The 13,129-nt window shown below is 38.8% G+C and overlaps 1 long non-coding RNA gene across 1 annotated transcript; it reads right to left on the reverse strand.

Moving 5' to 3' along the window:
* Nucleotides 1–251: 251 nt before the first annotated feature.
* LOC140103894 (uncharacterized) lies at nt 252–1,907 on the reverse strand. Its single transcript, XR_011850200.1, has 2 exons — nt 1,538–1,907; nt 252–453 (listed from the first exon to the last, which is right to left on the reverse strand). It is a non-coding gene; the product is annotated as an uncharacterized lncRNA (long non-coding RNA).
* Between the last annotated feature and the right edge of the window lie 11,222 nt (nt 1,908–13,129).

Raw genomic sequence — 13,129 nt, forward strand, 5'->3', positions numbered from 1 at the left:
ATTGCAAGCTCTTTTAAGCTACTCCAGAAACGCTGCTTTATATATACTGATTATAAATTCAGGAACATAACCCGTGCTGAACCGTTTATCTTATGTACTTATTCCACCAACATTCAAACTGACAAGTCTACTATTTCCAGCGTTTCTTTTCATATCTTAATGTATGCTTTTTCAGATAACGCAAAGACATCACCAAACTTTACATGTTTTTTTGATTTTCAACATAAACTAAGGGGCAGATTTACAGCATATGTACTCAGTCATTCATTTTATTTCCAGATCTTTGAAGAAGACTTCAAACCCTGTGAAAATATAACCCAAATACAAGTTTGCTTTGCCGTCTGTACAAACATGTTTAAGATGCTATATGTCAAGGAAGAATACGTGGAAGCTTAATTGAAGCTTTAAGTATATTCAGAGCAAGTGGCAGAATATGATGCAGGGCTCTTCTCTCTGGAAAGGAACGACATTTGGTAAGATGAATACGAGCAAAAAAGGGAACAAACAGTCATTGTACAAAGATGTCTTCTTAATTCCAAAAGGAGAGACCAGTGTAATACTTTGATGCCATGGAGGCTCACATCTCAGGTAAGCAATTCATGGCATCGCTTTATAAATACACAGATTTGCTTACGTCAACATGTGATTTTGTACAGCAAGTTTCATTTCACTTCATAGCTCGGATTTGTATCATAATAAAATGTGAGATTATTAAGTGGAGTTTTATTTTAGATGATTATAGGGCACTTTATATCTTGAAGAGAACCTGTCACCACATTTTCACATATACAGCTAGTGGAAGGTTCCAAAAGAGTCCTATTAACTAACCCCTAACCCTTCTTTTATCTGAAAATTGTTTCCCTTATATCCACATAAATCAACTTTATATTATATTATCTGGCATCAGAGAAGGGTTGTTCTGCCTCTCATCTACTTCTCCCCATATCCCATGCCTCTTTTCAGTGTGTCATGTGACCAGAGTGACATCATTACAGGTCCTTTAGCCTCCTTACATTAGAAAACTGTACAGCAATTAAAGCAGAAATTACAGCAGCCTCCATGGACTTCTCTTCATAGTGTGATGGAGTAGCATATAAGTTTACAGACAATTTTGTAACATTGCAGACATAGAAATGAAGGGCAATACTTTTCAAAAATAGTTTTTAATGAAGTGTTCATTTTGGGTAGGTTATTTTGCATGAAAGGTTCTCTTTAAGAGTTTTTTTGAATTTAATAAATTTTAGCAAGAGGGGCAAAATAACTTCTTACAATTAGATATACTATACACATCTTTAGAAGTGGCCACTGTTACAATATGCCGCCAATCCTTTTATGAACTTGTTGGGTCATGATAAGATGAGGTCGTAGTGCAGTAATGTGCGGGAGCTGGTATGGGATGAACATGAACATGGGTATAATAGAAAGGGAGTGAGGGCATAGCACATGTAGAAGAGGTTGTGTTGTGAATTGACTGCATGGACATGGCCCAGATGAAACTACCAATCTTTACTGAACTGAAAAGTGTTGATACACTCACCTAGGAAAAGATAAGACATCTTATCTCTAGACATCTTCTAGACTTCTCTGTACTGTATATCTCTGCCCCTAATTCAGCCTTGGCATCTTCTCAAGCTTAAGGTTTCCTGTAGCTTTAGGTCTGCTAAGCAGCACTATTTCACTAGATTCAAGCAAGTTCCCTCCATCACACACACTGGGGGAGATGTATTAATCTGTCTACATCAGAAAAATGGAGTAATTTGTAGTTAAAATGCTATGCGCCACATTTACAGAAGGTTTTAGAACATTTTTAGGCTGTTTTGAGACTCCTCCGAAAAAAGGGTGGTAAAATAACAAGTGCGCCTGAAAATTAAATATAGTGGTACAGCAAACTAGACCAACTAATAGGAGATGCAAAGTGTGACTCATTAGTCTTATACTACACCAGATCAATCCAGCATCAGACACAATGGGGCAGATTTATCAAGCTGTCTAAATGTCAGTTTATTTCTACTTGCCCATGGCAACCAATCACAGCTAAGCTTTCATATTACCAGTGCTCATGAATATTTTAAAGGGGAGCTGTGATTGGTTGCCATGGGCAACTAGAAGTATTCTGACTTTCAGACCACTTGATAAATCTGCCCCAATTACTAATCTGGAACAGCAGAGAATTGTCTACTTCTACTCTGCACTGGACTAAAGACCGACACATTAAAACCTCCCCCAATGAGTTAAATGTTCCCAGTTCTGCTTTCTACAGTATGAAAACCTGAAGCAACACACAATCTATTTCATAGGCATAAAACATAATTAAAAACTTAATTGAAAGTATTTACAGAGCAAGATATATGTTTGTTTTTTTTAATGTTAGCTCTTTTTTTTGTCAAAACACACCATTTTTACTTCCTCAAATGCATGGAATCATAATGCTCCCTTGCTCCAATTGCTGCTGATTGCTCTCAGCAAATGTGCATAGAGACACCATAGTTTTTCTTTACAAGTGTCCATCCATCTCTTCAGGAAACCATATCAACCAGCATGGAGTCTCAACTTGAAAGTATAGAATACTGAAAAACCTCAGTCAGTGAAAAACCATATATATAAACTAAACATATAACTCAAATATCAGAAACATGGTCCAGTGAGCATGTACGATGGTTCTTGGTGACCAATACTGACTAATATATTGTCAGCGTGCAGTGACCAATGGAAATGGAAGTCCACATATAAGATTATAGCCAAACCTTACATTACACAATAAGGTTCACATTTTCTATTATTTTTTAGCTTAAAGGTAAGAGTTTATATTTAGATTTGTGTGTGAATTCAACTCACAACATAATTTGAATTTGTTACAAAAATAGGTAAATCATATAGTTACATTGTTACATAGTTAGTATGGTTGATAAAAGACATATGTCCCTCAAATACAACCAAGGAAGGGAAGGGATAGGATAGGGATTTACTGTAGTGCTGATAGACTCTTCCTTTAGGATTTTAAGACTTTCCCTACCCGGTTTTCTACAGTATGGTATTGCTTTTGGATCTTTAAGAAGACTAGATTCTGTAAGGTTTTGATTGCTGAGACCAACACTCAAGGAAGAAGGAAGGTAAATAATTGCTGGAACATAAAACCCCTCCACTTTATTGGCCTTTTCTCCATCCCTATTCTAAGATCCTATAAAAATCTAAATTTTTTAGTGAGTTTTCCTGTATCGTGGCAAACCTAATGAGGGACAGGGAAACTAAACAAAAAACGAACGCGTACCCTACTCCATCTCCGGATTCAACTTTTATGGTGCTCTTCAGGTCTCTCACACCTCCGGCCTATTCAGCCACGACCGGACTGGTGGCGAGGCAAAGCAGTTCATCAATTCTTCTATATTAACACCAGACTGAAGTTCCAGAAGACTGGGAGACCACTTCTGTTTTTTTTCTAAATTTACCTTGGTCCCCAGGTTTGTTTTTTCTGAACTTGCAACCTCTTAAAAAATGTTCAATAGAATGGCTTCAAATAAATTTGGAGTATGATGTCTGAAATGAAAAATTGGGTTGTTGTCCTTCAAGAACGAAAGGAAATCTACTACTTTACCAAAGTAACAAACACCTACACATGCTCACCTGTTTTCCGCTTTGTTTTGACCATGGCGGCGGTCTTCGCTAATCTTGGTGTCATGGGTGCCCCTGCAACCCCTGTCTCGGGTTGCAGGTGCACCCGTGTACCTCCATGTGGGCCGCTGTACTCGCTGTGCTACTCACCTCCCCAGGATCCAGCAGCATCTCCCGCGGCTCCCTGCATGCGCTCCCGCTGCCTAGGGAGCGTGTGTGCTGGCTCTGTTAAATTTAAAGGGCTAGTGCACCGATAATTGGCGCTGGCCAGTTGCCCTTCCTGATAAATTTCCAGCCCCTTCCTGTGTTCCCTGACAGATCTTTGTGCCTCACAGCCTTTTAGAAAAAGCTTTGTTCCCATGTCCTTTGTGCTTATAGTGATTTCCCGTTGTGACCTTGATTCCCTTCCTGACTACGCTCCTCTGCTACCTGCCTTGACCTGTTGCTACGTCCCCGACTTATATCCGTGCTGCCCGTCCTGACCTCCTTCCTATCCCTGACTATGATTATGCCTAATGTCCCTGTACCTCGCCTTGGCTACCCCTGCAAGCAAAGTCGCACCTGTGAAACGACCTGGTGGTAGCACACCGCAGCAAGTCCAACCCACTTTATAGCAGGCTCTGGTGAAAACTGGGTGTCACTTAGACTCTGGTCCCAGGTGTCGGCTTATGTCATCGTCTGCAGTGGTCCAGTGGGTCCACTACCCCTGGACCCTGACACTTGGCACACTGGGATCACCTAGAAACGAGACATATAAAAAGCAGCCCACTGCATAAGGACGTGATATCTGGTGCTCTGGGCTGCTAAATATGCATGTGAATTCATGCCTCTTAGATGCCTTCTTCTCCCATGTTTGCCCGGTATTCCCTGCACTCCAGGCTGCTTTTTATAAGTATTTTTTCTAGGTGATCCTGGTGTGTCAAGATTAGCGAAGACCACCAGCTGGATCAAGATGAAGAGGGGGACAGGTGAGTATGTGTAGGTGTTTGTTACTTTGACAAAGTGGTAGATGTCCTTTAATTATTCATATCTGCTGTCTAGGTATGATGATATCTAAATGGTGATTGCATTAGACCTGGTGTAAAATATGTTAGCATTAATTTTCATGGAAAGCATGAGCAAAGTAACTCAGATCACTAGATAAACACAACATTTGACATCCTGAAAATGGTTTATTTGTCCCTTTCTAAAGAGATAACATAATAATATACTTTTCAGGGATACATCACACAAATATTGTAGAATACAAGCTGAGGTCATTTTAACTATAGTTGAGAGCCTGGATGAATGTTTTGGTCTACTTCAACCTTACAACTATCTGTAGGAAAACATAAAAATCACCAGTAAGACACCGGAGGGAGTTTGCTCCTTTCCACTAGTCTTAGAATTATATAAACAGTCTATTATAGAATTTTGGTGCTGGAGCAATGTTCCAGAATAATATATTACCGTCAAAATGAGTGAACTGAAGTCTGTTCAAGATTTTCGGCTACAACACCCAGTGGAATCTAAAAAGATACAGCTAACATCTTGAATTTTGTTTTTAGTCAGGGATTTTTTTTTATCATTCTCCAGTATATGCTTTTGTGCTTTCTGAAGACAATCAATCAGTTTCATTTCACAGACTATCAATTACATTTTGGAAGATATGGCAACAATAAGATTATATCTACTACAGTCCATCAATAGGATCACAAGAAAATCTCGAAACGTAAGAGTAATTAAGAATTGTAAAAAAGAATTTTCGTATGAGAAGGGAATCAAAATCCCCAATTAGAATTTCTTATTTATTTTTTTTTTACACAGGAAGAGTTTCAGCAATATATAAAAGCATGAAATCTGCTGCTCAACAGAAAACAAGATGATCCTGTGAGAGGCCATGATGTATTGGAAATGTCCACAAAACCCATCATAGACTCATTTTCAACTTAGAGGCTGGAAACATTATTTATTTCTTTATAGATTTTTGAGGTGTTCTTGATAGGAATGTTTTGGAAAAGAAAGTTGTCATGTTGCCTTGTGCTGCAAGTGCTAACCTTAAAGGGATCCTGCCATTGACGCAAATTTGTTTTACTCAGTCACATTGTAGCATTTCATAGAAAACATAGTTTAAAAATGACTCATAAAGTATATAGTGTAAACACTACAATCCTTCAGGTGGAAACTGTTGAGGTGGCTACACATATGTGAAAGTGACCACAATCTAGCTGAACAGAGAAGAGGCACAGAGGAAACAAATCCCCAGTAAGCTATATTCTCTCTGAAATGTTTTGGGAGCCAAAGTCTGTACCGAATTTGGGGGGGTTTGCCATCCATGATCCCTGAAGCTGAACAGACTTTATCGTTCATCGATCTTGGGTGGCAAAAAGTTCCATAACATTGAAATAACACTATTCTTCACATTCCAGATGTTCCGAACATCTCCTAACTTAGCGTGAGACACGCGCGAACACCTGGAAAAGTGAAGAATAGTGTTATTTCAATGTGTTCTTACAAGCAAAACATCAGTAAACATCTGGAATATTTTATTATGTAATAAAAATACTGTTCTTCACTTAATTTAATGCTCGATCTCGAGCCGGCGAGATACTCGTCCGAGTAACGAGCCGGTCCGAGTATGCTAATACTCGACCGAGCAGTATACTCGAACGAGTATACTCGCTCATCTCTACTATCAGCATTTACAGCACCATGAAGCAATATATTAAAAGCACAATCTCAGTTAAGTTTGCAGTTCCATAAAAACCTAAAAAATGCTGTTGCATTATTGTTTGCAGTTGCATCAAAATCTGGCCCTCCCACAGTTTATTTACGCCATTGTTTTTTTCTCCCAGAGTGCAGAAGACAGAACATGTGTCATTCGCACGCTGTGCCACCAGTCCATGAAGTCCAACCAAAGCATTTAATCTGAGCATCTCATATATGACCAGGCACCTGTTAAGAAAACATAAACTGCACCAAAAATGAAACGTGAGGCTCCTGCTGTTGTTGCAGCCTGTAACACATCTCCTGAGGGGTTAGGCTAAAGAAAGCATGTAACACCACCACCATCAGCACCATTGTCACCTTCACCAATCCTGTGCTTACCAACCATTCAGGTTTCAATCTGACAAATCATGGAGAGAAAAATGAAGTGTGGGCCATCTCACTCCTGATAGCCTGAATAAAGGCATTTCCAAATTGCAGGCCTTTAAAATGCTCCCATTCGTGCTGTTGGAGACTGACATCTTTAGTTCTGATGGTGGCAGCTGTCCCACAGTATGTAGTTCCTAGCTGCTACTACTTTTCCTGGCAGGCCATTTCCGGCCAGCAACAACTGCATAATGCCATTAGTCCAGAGGTGCACCTCAAAACTGACACATGGACTAGTAAGCATGGGCAGGGATGTACATCTCCTTAAGTGCTCACTCAGTTAATGTAGTGGCGGCTGGTCCAGAGACAGAAAGCTCTATGGCTCACATTCAGCCCTCACCCAGGATTGCCAGACATAATTCATGGGGAAATGGCAGGAGGCCATGCTCATATTCTGTTTGGACAAAAGTGGACTGGGATCCAGAAGCAGAGTGTGCAGCAGCAAACCATTGTTGAATGCCAGCTTCTAAATGCCAAGGTGAGACAAAGTAGGGACCAGCAGGAGTTTACATCAGTGCCGGGTAAAACCCAGAGCAGCTCACAAGTGTCAATGAAGCATCACTAGATAGATGCAGATGAGTAAACATATCCCACCAAGGACTGTTTTTCCTTGCCTCTGGCAGTCTGAACCACATGAGCCACTATATGCTCTAGTGCCTGTACAATGTCACCGAGCGCTCCTAGATAATCACCAGTTTTGATTACTGGGTGGCCGACCTACTGAAATCATGCTACAAGGATAGCATAGCATAGCACCACTAGAGTGTGAGGCAAAAATGTGGGAACACCAGCACAAATTGGTGGAGGCACTACTTGCAGAATTACCATCTGACATTGAGAGCTCAGTGACAGAACGGGAGGAGGAGGATGCTACAATGCAACAGCAACACCAACACCACCTCCAGAGGGAAAGTGAGCAGGGCCACAATGGCCACAATGTGAAACGTTGTGTTCAATTCCCCTCCACCTCCACCACCATTGAATACAGCACATAGTACTGGGAGGCAGACAAATGGCAGAAGATTATCTGTCCACACATCTCCGGGAATGGTCCTCCTCGTTCAAATTGGACATGTGGCCAGAGTTTGTACACCTTGAAGGTGCTGTCCAGCCCTACAGCAAGTGTGCTGTTAGAGCGTGCATTCAGCACTGCCGGTAGTTTCATTACCAACAAGAGGTTCCTTCTGTCATACGCCTATAGCCTGACTAATGTTTCTAGTGACATCAAACATATGGGGCAAAGATGGCCACCCCATATATTTTCTTTATTTCTACATGAAATGTGATTTATTTATTGATTCAGAAACATTAAGTTGGAACAGTTCAATATTTTTACCTGTACTAAATATACTGGTAAAATAAATGTCATTAAAATTCAGGGGGTTGCTTTCTATACACATGATTCTATGTTTGCTAGTTTTTCAAATGATCTTTTTGTGTATCTATTAAAAAAGCCTAAATCTGCCTTAACTACCAACGTATGTTCAAGTTTTCGTAATGACAGACAAAGATAAGTCAAAATATGGTGTTTTTCTTCAGTGAGGTATTATAATGAGATTCTGCTCCTTTCATCTTCTAAAAACAGCACTAGATAAAACAGTTGATTTTGAATCCCAACAAGTTAGAATCACAAAATGATAATAATTTAGATGCAACCCTTTGGTAGCCCCGATCCTTTTAATCTACGTTGAACTATGACACAGTAAAAAGAGGCCTGCAAGGGTAACAGAATTAAATGAACCTTTTTAGTTTGTGTAGAAGCCGCAGTTACCTGTTCTAAGACTCTGCATTTTGAATAATGATATAATTATCAAAACAAATGTTGACCACATTATGGAAATATAGTAACTTTCTGGATTCTGGAGATTAAAGAAAATTTGAGTTGTAAGATAAAAATTTTTGGGTGGCAGATTAATATTTCAAGACGTAAATCAATAGCAAGCATGTATCTGCCAATTAATCCCTACTGTATGCGCTCTACGAAAGAGGTAGTACTGTTAGTTGAGAAAACAAGGTAACTTTGTAAATAGAGGAGAAACTTGGGAATACTAATATCTGTGTTTCATTTGGCCCAACATCTGTGCAGAGTCATTTTCTTTTGGAATCAAGAGTATGTCCAAAATGTTGTGGTCTCCTGGCACTCAATAGCCTTCATCTTAATCCCAGACCATTCGTCCAAACACTTCTACAGCCATCAATAGATTTAAGCTGTTTTTAATGCCTTCCTTGAACTTGCCTTGTCTCTTGTCAGCCAGCCAGAAGCTTTTTTATCAAGAGTAAGATTCAAAGAGTCTGCCCTGCAGCCATCCCAGAGTGCACTTCTTTGTCAGAATCCTAATGACGATTCATATACATAAGAGACAATCTCCAGCTGGAAATCTGAAGAGCTTCTGGGTGTATATACAGTTCCCTGACCTCAGACCTAGTTCTATGGTTTGATCTTGGGGATACAGACTCCCAACATGTAGAATTCTAACCTATTTCCTGCCGTGAAAAGTGCCAGCTTAACCAGTGCTATTGCAACATTAATTTTTTTCCGATGGCCAAACAAAGTCAAGAAATTACCTTTCCTTATGTCATTTCCAAATGTAATGCAACATTTTGGGATTAAGGTATTTTTTTAAGTGAAAATACATGTCTTCTCTTGAGTTCCCAATTAGTTTGCTAGATCAACACATTTTTGCAATATATTTTAGTAAAGCTGTAATGCTGCTGTATGGGAACGAACACAGGTGGAAAGGTAGGACAGACACGAACAGTGAGCCTTAAAGCTAGACTCCCAGCTGTCCCTACGTAATTGTCTATTCTACCCTTAAGTTATAGGTGGGAAACTTGTCCAAAAATGACAAAATGAAAACACATAAACACAAACAGGACAAAATAAACACAGAAGAATAATCATAAAGATACCTGTTAATCCAAGAGGATAATGTAGTAAAAAAAACATCAGACTCTAACAAATTATATAAATAAATTATCACATATCGTACAAAAACAACTTATATGTTGATAAGTTCAAAAAATGTCCTTAGCAATATTCAGTATATTTTCTTCTTTTTTACTTATCTTCTGGCATTCCAAGCAGCTCTGGAGACATTGGCTAGCACCTAGAGACTTACGGCATACACTTGCGATGTTTCGGAGGTGAGGAAGATTGTGAGGAACTTCAATTGCTGCTGCAGTGTTTGGTTCCATTGCATTGAGATGTGGTCAGAAGATTTACCAGTCCCAGGCCAGATTGCATGAGGCATCTGTCAATCACAGCTAACATAACTATCTGCATCTCAGAACAAAGTCAAAAGGAGACAGACAGTGTTCAGACTAGTGCAGGACAGAATGCAAACTAAGTACAAAATTATAGTTAGCAGTGCTTAATAGGCAGAGGATGATGCTGAAACCTGAATGGACACCCATGTTATAGAAACTTGAAACACTATCTTTATATAATTTTGTCCTGTATAGAAGCCATACAAATAACTGCCTACTGTTATTAAACTAGATTTATTAAAATTAATATCTGCCCATATTTAATAAAAATAAGAACCTTATCCATTTCTATTTTATCCCTATAATTTGCAGATCATTGGACTAGGAAATTGTAGGAGCATTTTCATAATTTTTTGCAGTTGTCATGGAAATTATCACTATTGAACAATTTTGCTTAAAAACACTTGAAGTATACAATGACAGTCAACATATATCTTTTGGTTAAACCATATCTCTTTCTAGGCACGAGAGCTTCCTGGTACGTAAGGTTGGATTCCATTTTTAAAACAATAAATTACATGTCGTCCTATGGTTCACCTGCAAAATTGTGTGAGAGACTGTTTATGTATTAGTTCTTACCTACCCACTTAACTCAAGATATCACAAGTGATGTGGCTTAACGGGGACCTGAGATGCCTCATTTAACTTTAAATGAACTCATGTAGCCAAGTGAGTGGTAACATTTTTTTATCGTACAGGACACACATTCAGAGAAAATGAAAGGATTAAGATATTGTGCGCCTTCATCAAATAATTTATATTATTTGTGTAATAAAAAGTTATACATTTTTCGAATATACTTTTTTTATCAATCAATTGTTATGTACTGTCATACAACAGGTAACTTCACTATTTACTGCCTGAGCCCTCATCATAAAGAGGTGGGGTTTGCTGCATATTTCACCTTCGGTGCTAGCTTGGGAGCTGCCATCTTTGTTTTGATCGTTGCTCCCTGTGACGTCATCGGGGAGCAACAATTGACAGCCATGTCTCCATTGTTAGACCCGAGCATCTATGTTTTCTGAAGATTTGTTTTAATGTGCCAATGGCACATTGTAATGAATCATGAGAAACAATTTCATGGAGCACATGTATTATAAGTCTGTCTTTTTCCGTCTGTTTTTTGGGACTTATTTGTTTTTATGTTGGTCAGATGTATCTTAGCGGTTTTTCCTTATTGATACATGTGGCGTTTGGTCTTTAGTGAATTTGCGATTTTTTAAAACAAAAGTTGCAAAAAGTCTTCAAAAGTCAGTTTTAAGCTAATTTCTATGTCTGGTCAAGAGCAGCCGTAGATTTGCACCAAAATCTGCAACTTAGTTGCAACTTTCACATCTGGATTCAGGTGATAACTCGGGTAACCCTGCAGAAAACTAGACAATTGCGAACTTTACAGGGAGATTTTTGAAACTGTCTTAAGACCATGAAAAGTCTTAATAATTAAAGAAAAATGCAAGCCACAAGTTTGATATGTGTGCCCCATTGTTTTAATTTTTGAAAATGTATTATTACTATAAAACCGACAGTATATTAATTTGGGATCACCGTGATCATACCAAACCAAAGTAGAGGGATCATTTGAAGCGTACAGTGAAAGGCGTAAAAACTGATCCTACAAGAAAGTGACGCAAATGCATTTTTTTCACCAACTTTTCACCACACTTAGAATTTTTTTACAGCTTCCCAGCTTCATGCAGAAAATAAGCCCTCACAGAGCAGTGTACAGATTTTTGAAGGCAGGGAGCAATAAATGAACAAAAAATGCTGCAACATGAAGGGGTTAATCAGAGCTGTGTGTAATTATCCACAGGAAGTAAACAACCAAACTTGTTTCTGAATGACAATAAGCAGAGATCTAGAAAACCATAAAGAATTTAAAGTATATCGGAAAATTGTATAACTTTTCATTACATAAACAATATGAATTATTTGATGACAGTGGACAACCCCTTTAACACCCTATATTGGCTAATATGAAGAAATTTGTGTATAACCTTCAAGGCCATAAAATAAAAATAAGAACTATTGATCACAGTCAGACTTGAATCAAATGAAATTGTCTTTCAACTATTTGGAATTTTTGACAGATCTTCATTATAATACTCAAAACCTGAAGAACCGAAGTAAAGTCTTCCTCGTCTCCAAGGAACTAAAACTCTGAATGAAAGGTGAGGGATGGACTAACATTTATTGTTACTCCAGATTGTACATCTTAAATTTTAGTTAGTAAACAGATGGTCCATGATCTTGGTATCTGAATAACATGCAACTTACTCCACAAAACCAAAAATCAAGCAATCAGAGGTTCACAAAGCAGAAAAGCCTGACATTTACCAATATACCACGCCCGACTCTACAAGTTCTGCTTCTTTATGTAGTCCACATGGTACCTAGAGATTATGCTGACAAAAACACTGTATAATAACCTCAAGCCTGTACTAAACAAAATCCACGACATAGAAGGAGGACCAAACAGACCAGATAATGAGTAAAAGGACTGATGAATCTGGATTAAGAATAACAGAGTAGGGATAAGATCCTGTCAATGAACTGACACTTCACTTCTCTGTCCATTGTCTAATTATCACAAGGGTTATACTGAAGCAACATGGATGATCACATAAAGGCGGTGAAACACAACTTTCAAGCTACCCAGACAAAGCCTATTCTTAGAATGCTGTGCCTTAAATCCAGACATTAGAGAGAAGGGAATGAAGAACAGAAAAAAGAGCTCACTCATGGACAGCTTACCGAGGATACTGGAAAGATTATGCTAATCTTTTCTTCATTGTCCTCTGCAAAATGTTTTCATACTATGTCTTTTATCTGCACTAGAAAGGATGCACAACCTCTCAACTCTGTGACAGGGAACACTTTCTGTGTGGTTTCTGCGTAATTAACACCAGCACTAGACCTTTTCTTTCTCTTCACAACTCAAGCTTATGGCCTTTTAAAGGTACCCCCAGGGGAGTGTTCATCTTTCTTTGCTTGTGGCCTAACTCATCGCCACAGCTTTTACTCACTTACACATCCCATCTGTTAGCAGCAGAGGGATCAAAACCCTTTGTAAGTTGCACTGTCTTACAGAATCTAATTAGAGTTACAAGTCCACGCAGGTAAA

Source organism: Engystomops pustulosus, chromosome 10 (genome assembly GCF_040894005.1).
Source record: "Engystomops pustulosus chromosome 10, aEngPut4.maternal, whole genome shotgun sequence".
NCBI lineage: Eukaryota > Metazoa > Chordata > Amphibia > Anura > Leptodactylidae > Engystomops > Engystomops pustulosus.